The sequence below is a fragment of the Sebastes umbrosus genome, chromosome 21 (genome assembly GCF_015220745.1).
Source record: "Sebastes umbrosus isolate fSebUmb1 chromosome 21, fSebUmb1.pri, whole genome shotgun sequence".
NCBI classification, from domain to species: Eukaryota; Metazoa; Chordata; class Actinopteri; order Perciformes; family Sebastidae; genus Sebastes; species Sebastes umbrosus.
Window position 1 is genome coordinate 10,484,535 of NC_051289.1, and position 8,007 is coordinate 10,492,541.

At 41.4% G+C, this 8,007-nt stretch overlaps 1 long non-coding RNA gene across 1 annotated transcript; it reads right to left on the reverse strand.

Moving 5' to 3' along the window:
• Positions 1-5,261: 5,261 nt before the first annotated feature.
• LOC119480554 lies at positions 5,262-7,606 on the reverse strand. Its single transcript, XR_005204951.1, has 2 exons — positions 7,458-7,606; positions 5,262-5,557 (listed from the first exon to the last, which is right to left on the reverse strand). It is a non-coding gene; the product is annotated as an uncharacterized LOC119480554 (long non-coding RNA).
• Positions 7,607-8,007: the final 401 nt, after the last annotated feature.

Genomic DNA, 8,007 nt, shown 5'->3' on the forward strand with positions numbered 1-8,007 from the left:
GCTGACTTGACCAAAACTGCATGTGATTATCATAAAGTGGGCATGTCTGTAAAGGGGAGACTCGTGGGTACCCATATAACCCATTTTCATTCACATATCTTGAGGTCAGAGGTCAAGGGACCACTTTGAAAATGGCCATGCCAGTTTTTCCTCGCCAAAATTTAGCGTAAGTTTTGAGCATTATTTTGACAGCCCTAGTATAAACATGAATCAAATTGAAATGTGTTTTTTCACGATGAAACCGGTCTGAAGTATTTAGGTTGAAAAGTTTTAGACTACCAATAGTTCCAGTGACATCTAAGAGTACAAATGGTAGTGTGCATATGCTTAATTGATGTTACGATTAAGAGGGGGTCTTTGGAAAATGTTCTCCGTTGTAAGTGGTCCCTGGCCCCAAAAAGTTTCAGAATGCCTGTAACAGAGTAAAAAGCAACACGTATTGAAGCCTTTAATATTCAGTTTTCATTGAAACTGTTTAAAGGTGTTGATTCAACTCTATGGTTATGGCAAAGCTGTAGTTTGTGGTATTGATACTGCAGTATAGTCCTTTTATTTTATCCACTTCTGTATGTGATATGAGTTTAAAAGCTGTTTAAAATATTGTAATGAGTTTTTCACTAAACAAATGGTTTGTTGATATACTAACTCGCACTTTAGCACTTTAATATTGCTTGGTTGCTAATGATTATTTTCATTTTTGATTAATTTGTCGATTATTTTTTTGATTAATCGATTAGTTGTTTGGTCTATAAAATGTCAGAAAATGGTGAAAAATGTCAATCAGTGTTTCCCAAAGTCCAAGATGACGTCAAGAAAATCTGAAAATGTTGACTTTTTTTTCTTAAAAAATTACTCAAACCGATTAATCGATTATCAAAATAGTTGGGGATTAATTTAATAGGTAAAATAGGTAAAACTAGGTGCAACAAAAATCCAAGATATCCTGACTTTTATTCCCTGATATACTGAAGTCCAGCTCCAGAAACACTTGATCCTACGCTTCCCAAAATGCATCACAACACCATCTTTTCATTAGACCTTTCTGGTCTGCTAAATGCCCACAACTCCACACCCTAAAACCGAGATAAATCAGCACTTGGAGTTCCCATTGAAAGACACATGTATGATGTCTTCACAAAACCACAAGGCATATTTGTTTTTTAAATGTGCATTGTAGCAAGTTCTCTCCTCCTATGAATATGCCAATATTGTGGCTTCTCTCAGATAAACGGTGCAGATATAATGTGCGTATTTGACGGTATTGCGGTACAAAGTGTCACAGCCACAGATAAGAGATTACAGTTGGCCTCAGTGCAGAGTTTGTTCTGTCTCTACGCAGGACATTCCAGGAGCTGCGCTGGTGTGACGTCTCACATATGGGATCACATTTCAAACAAGGCAGTGGCTCCACTGGTCCACACAGTCAAACCACAGGCCTCTCTCTGGTGCAGCTGATTACTCGCACGCATTAAGCAACTTCAGGACTGGCTTATTAGATAAAGGAGAGCATGCACACACGGGAGCAATTCATTCTTCAGAAACTAGGAGGAAACACCCTCTTTTCCCCTCTCTCGAGTTGCATGTGACCACGCTGCGGTATTATGTGCTTGTTCTCCAGCTTCATAGATTTACTCTAATATCCTCATATGCTTCACTTCGCTCCCTCCTCCTCTTTCCTCCTCCTCTCTTCCTCCTTCACAGTGCCCAGCCTCTACTGGCGCCACAGCAGGGTCATCTAGGGTTCCACAGCAGAGGGGGAATGCGTAGAAACAACAGTCGTACATATTCGCAGTATGAAACCATGAATGAACCACACACACAAAGCACAAACTGGCCAGCAAGAAAATCTCGTTAAAAACACTTTTAGGATTCATTGTTGCTCCTATGCCACTAATTATGCAAAATGCATACAAAAGCTGTTTTAACTCCCTGTGATAATTATCTCCTGGCAACCCTAAATCCACTGGTGACAGAGTTTGCCAGTGGTTTTGGCTGGTGTATCCTCAGAGAGCAGCAGATGCAGTTACTGCTGTGTGCTGACAGAGGAGGAACAAAGGTGAAGCTGTGAGTACAAACTCTGCACAAAGACAGGAAACCTGATATTCCAGCTCTCGACATGGACTGGATCTAGAGGGAGGGGAGAGTGTGAGTGTGAGTGTGCGTGTGTGTGATATCAACAGCAGCGAACATTAAGTCCTGCAGGACACACTCTCCACAGGCGGGTACACTGAATGTGTGTGTGTGTGCGCTTCCTTTTTGTTCCCTACAGTGCATCTGCACCGCAATTAATCATCCTCGACGAAAGTAAGTTGAGAAACTGTGTCAGTGCAGAGTTTAACCTGCTTTCCCGTGCACTCACTCTATATCACATGTGAGCATGAAATGCGACAAAGAAGAGTATTTACATATATGTAAACTAGGGCTGTCAAAGTTAACGTGATAATAATGCGTTAACACAAATTAATTTTAACGCCACAAATTTCATTAATGCATTAACGCAACTTGCAGTTTTTTAGGTTGTAGCGGGCTCAGTTTTAAAGCTAGAGTGAAGATAATGGCATCATATGAAACTAGTAAACCTAATGAATGGAACCATGTCATACTAACTTGTTGAGAAGGAGGCTAAATAACGCCCCTAACTTATGCTACATTTTGGTGAAGAAAAACTGGCATGGTCATTTTCAAAGGGGTCCCTTGACCTCTGACCTCAAGATATGTGAATGAAAATGGGTTCTATGGGAACCCACGAGTCTCCCCTTTACAGACATGCCCACTTTATGATAATCACATGCAGTTTTGGGGCAAGTCATAGTCAAGTCATCACACTGACAGCTGTTGTTGCCCGTCGGGCTGCAGTTTGCCATGTTATGATTTGAGCATATTTTTTATGCTAGATACAGTAACTGTGAGGGTTTCTGGACAATATCTGTCATTGTTTTGTGTTGTTAATTAATTTCCAATAATAAATATATACATACGTTTGCATAAAGCAAGTATATTTGTCCACTCCTATGTTGATAAGAGTATTAAATACTTAACAAATCTCCCTTTAAGGTGCATTTTGAACAGATAAACAATGTGTGATTAATCAGGATTTTAATCAATTGACAGCCCTAATGTAAATACATGAAATTAATTGCGTGCACTTACAAAGATATTCCTCATCAATAAAAAGCAGCTCTTAGCAAAGGAGAGATAAATACTTTGAGTTCCATTGACAGATTAACACTTTCATTGACTGTTGAACAAGGGCTGTGTTTGTGACCGTGTACAGTGCCTCTGTGGGCCGCCCCTGACCCAGCATTGTTATGTGAAACCCCGGGCGCCATGCTCCAGTGCTCAGCTATGCCGTCACCCCCTCCAGGCATGTAGCAAACACAGCCCTTTGAGTAGCCAGTGAGTGAGTGAGCGAGGGAGCGAGCGAGCGGCTGCCCTCCCAAAGCCTCGGAAAGCAGCTTAGAGGCCCGGCCGCCTCCACGGTGGTCACACGTGTGAAACGTGCACTCTCGCTGACACACAAACACATGGGCTCGCCGATGCTTTGTGCATGGTCACACAGTGGGAGGAGGCGGGGCTTGCCCTGCTTCGTATGGACAGAGAGGGGACGGGTTAGGTCACAGGCACTCCCACTCAGCTGTACCGGAGCACGTTGCCCCTCAGGCACAACACACACCTGCAGAGAAACAAGCAGGGCAAAGGGACAGCGAACACACATACAATGTAGTGCTGCACGCTCATGTTCTCCCTCGGAAAAGAGGGAGTGTTTCAACAAATCATAGCCATGTGTTGGGAGAAGCTAACAGTGTGTTCCAGTGCTGGAAAGAATACACTTTCCTAATGACACATAGATTCCCACTTAGAGCCTTCCATCGGGCACTGAACACAAATGAAGTGAGAAATACTTTGGTCAAACTCAGCTTTAGTTTTTGCTCTGTTTTCCTCCAAAACATGATGCAGCCTGGGTGAACTGCTACACCTAATTACAATCAATTATGGGCAACAAAAACAGCCAAACAAGCTAGTCTCTCTGACAACAGAACAAAAGCGTGTTTATCTTGTATTCCCTCTCTGTGGACATGCGAATATCATCACCGTTTGTGTCGACTCCTACCACTGCCTGTTATTTTGGTGATCTAAGAAGCTTTTTATAGCTCTTTTCTTATCAATTAAATGACTAAAATCTTAAGCTCTGTAAGCTCAGCAACCACAGATCAGTTTTTTGGGGCTTCTTCTTGCATAAAGTAAGGCTTTGTGATTCCTTTCGAGCCTTGGCTCCTCTCCAGTTGTTTCTCTGATTTGTGACTCAGCTAAAGGATAAATATATACACCTTCATCTTGCGCCTTTCATTCCTCCTCGTCTCCTCCTCCTCCTCACTTTTTTCTCTGCTCGGGTAAGAATGAAGAACTAGCCAGTAGCGACCAGATTCACAAATATGTGAGGATCTGAAATCTATCCTGAGCTGATATTATTCTGTCTTCTCTGCTGACACAGACATTAATATTACAAAGTTCTCGCCTCAAACATTCAATAGTCTTACCAAAATGAAGTTTAGTCGAGTGTGCTAGTATACTTCTTATAAACTTAAAATAAGAGAGTATGCTTTCAGTTGACTTATTATGTACTTATCAGAGATATACTTAACAAAAGTATACTTAAGTATGGCATGGCCATTTTCAAAGGGGTCCCTTGACCTCTTATCATTGGTTCAGGTTTAGGTACGGGGAAACACATATCGACGGGGAAACAGTATTCAACACAACACTGGCAGTCAGTAGTTGTACGTACAGTAGACTGAGGGAAATATGAGTAGGTCTTTGTGGCGTGAGAAAGGAAAATATGTTTTTACGTGTTGGCCTGACACTTCTTTTCTAAAATGTAAAAACTGTCGACAGGAATTAAAGTGAAACCATTAAGAGTGCAAATTAATAGTGAGGGAAAGTTAAGTATGCTTCCTCTATATATATATATATATTTATATATATATTTATATAGCTATGTTTCTTCTTCAATGGTGGTCTGATTCTAAAAGATCTAGACTACAGATGGGACATTTCTAACTAATTGGGCTTCATCTTGGCATCAAAGTAAGCTGGCCAAGAGACGACTGATGAATAAATAAGATATTCTGTCATGTGCCAAAAATTATTTGAAGAATTAGTTTCGCAGTGTGTGATTATTAGACAAGCAAAACTACACCAGATGCGGTTGAGAGAAGTCTATTATTAACAGCTTAAATAAACATTTGGAATTAAAAAACATGTTTTCACAAATGACGAGTAATGTTTATTCTCGAAAGGCTCTGAATGAACCAGATTACCTCAATTACATGTTGGGCAGTATCACTAGTAGCAGCATGAATCACACACACACACTGCTGAGTCACAAACACTGTGCCTGGCCTCTGTGTCATGATGCATGCGTGTTATGCATCTTCAGGCGAACTCATGACTGCCGGTCGTGTGAGGTGCGTGGTGTGTGTCTGTCACTCATATCCAACAGGCCATCCAACCGGTATCACACGCTCCGTGAAGCACTGCAGACATCAGATTGGCATTTCTGTGATGCAGACAGGAAGAAAAAGAAATGACTGCAGCAGGGTTATATGAGGTAACAACGCCGTATGATAGCAGAATATCCCTCTGATACATGATGAGACAGACTGCATATAAATTGATTTTCACTGCTTATGTAAGAGCCAAACATTTATTAAACAGTGTCGACCTTATCTTCAACTGTCTGCTCTCACTGCTGTGCATTCTGGGTTATTTTGGTGCACTTAAATAACCTAGTTTGGCCTTGAATAGCCCCACTGTAAAGTCCCCACATAACCCCAAAAGGGGAAAAGACAATACAGAGCGTTGCGTCTTAGTGGTCTCTACCTCCCCCTGCTGGACTACCGTATAACTTACACATGAACAATGTGAGTTGTTTTTACTCACTCAAACACAGGCAGATGTGTCTATGAGTGTATTCATGGAGTGTAATCTGCAGGTATTTAAGTCTCCTTCCAACCAGCCAGGGATCCACCCTCTAAAAACAGCTGGCTGGCGTAAAGCAAGTGTGTTTATAACGCAGACAGGGCCAGTAAACTTCCCCTAATAACACCGCACAGTTCACAGTCAAAGGCGGGCGCATTGCATATTCCCTTTCATCTCTCCAGTGCCTTTGAGACAGAGACAGGAGTGGGTTTTGAAGGGAGGGATGAGGGTTGTAGTCAGAGGAGGGGCAGAGGAGAGGAGGGGTTGGGGGGGGAGAGACAGCCAGGCTGAATCTCTCATTTTTTTGCCCCAGGGGTGTGTGCTGCTGCTGCTGCTGTTGTTGCTCTCTCTTTGTCTGAGGACTGATTAACAGAAAGCAAGACTAAAGAGAGTGAATATGAATTGTGCGTGCCGACAAAAGCTTCCATTGTCTCAAACCTCTGCTGCATTTTACAAGTGTGTGAAAGAGAGGGAAACCCAGATAAAGGATACTACAAAGATGTGTTCAGATTGAGTAAAAATAGAAATACAACAGTGTAAAAATACTCCATTAGGAGGAGAAGCTTGTAGCTAAATAAATGTGTGAATGTTGTAAAAGTAAAATTAGTTATTAAGCACAAAGGCTCTTTTAAATGTTGTGGCTGGTTGTGGTAGCATTAGCTCTGATCAATTTTTTTTTAGGGCTGTTAAACGTTTAAAATATTTAATCATGATTAATTGCCTGATTGTCTATAGTTAATCCTGATTTATCGTAAATTAAAGTCCTATTTTTTATCTGTTCAAAATGTATCTTAAAGGGAGATTTGCCAAGTATTTAATACTCTTTTCATGGGAGTGGGCAAATATGCTTGCTGTGTTCAAATGTATGTATATATTTATTACTGGAAATCAATTAACAACACAAAACAATGACAGATATTGTCCAGAAAACCTCACAGGTACTGCATTTAGCATAAAAAATATGCTCAAATCATAACATGGCAAACTCAAGCCCAACAGGCAACAACAGCTGTCAGTGTGTCAGTGTGCTGACTTGACTATGACTTGCCCCAAACTGCATGTGATTATCATAAAGTGGGCATGTCTGTAAAGGGGAGACTCATGGGTACCCATAGAGCCCATTTTCATTCACATATCTTGAGGTCAGAGGTCAAGGGACCCCTTTGGCCATTCCAGTTTTTCCTCACCAAATGTTGCATATGTTTGGAGCATTATTTAGCCTCCTTTGCGACAAGCTATCATGACATGGTTGGTACCAATATAGTCCTTAGGTTTTGTAGTTTAATGTGATACCAGTATCTTCACTCTGGCTTTAAAACTGAGCCCGATACAACCTACAAACCTAACTGTGACAGCCCTAATTTTTCTATATTTACTCTATGGGTTTACTAGTAACTACAGCAATCTTGTAGTGGAGATAAAAAAAAATCAATTCCCATCTGAAATCTAGAGCATTATGTTTCAAAGAATGGAAATACCTCAAATGAAAAGTACCTCAAATGCAGGGATGCAGCTGAGCAGATGGGTAGGGAGGGTCAGGTGACTGCAGGGCTGATGAGGATCAGGTGTGTAGATGGGCGCGGCAGTCAGGTGACAGGGAAAGGAGGGAAAGTCCAAGGGCATCTGGTGGATGGATGTGAAATGGCAGTGAAAGGGCCTACGTTCCAAATCGCATACTTTTTCTTTTTACTTCTATTACGTACTGCAGTTGCCCTTACAAAGTTGGTACTGTTGCATGCAGTATGCATACAATTGGGACAAACTACTTCCTCATAACATTGCACCTTGAACTTTGACCCTCTTGCTCATATATCTGCTGTGCAGAGGATTGTGGGTCAGAATAGCCAGAAAAGCATGCTGGCTTGCATACTGCAAAATGCGACCGGATGTAGTAGAACATCCTGGTATTTTTTGGCATACTGCATTTGACATACTATGTATTGGGACATACTAAATCTTTTTGTGGCATACTAAATAGCATGGTAGTATGGGTATTGGAACGCACAGTAGGTACTAAAGGCGCAATGT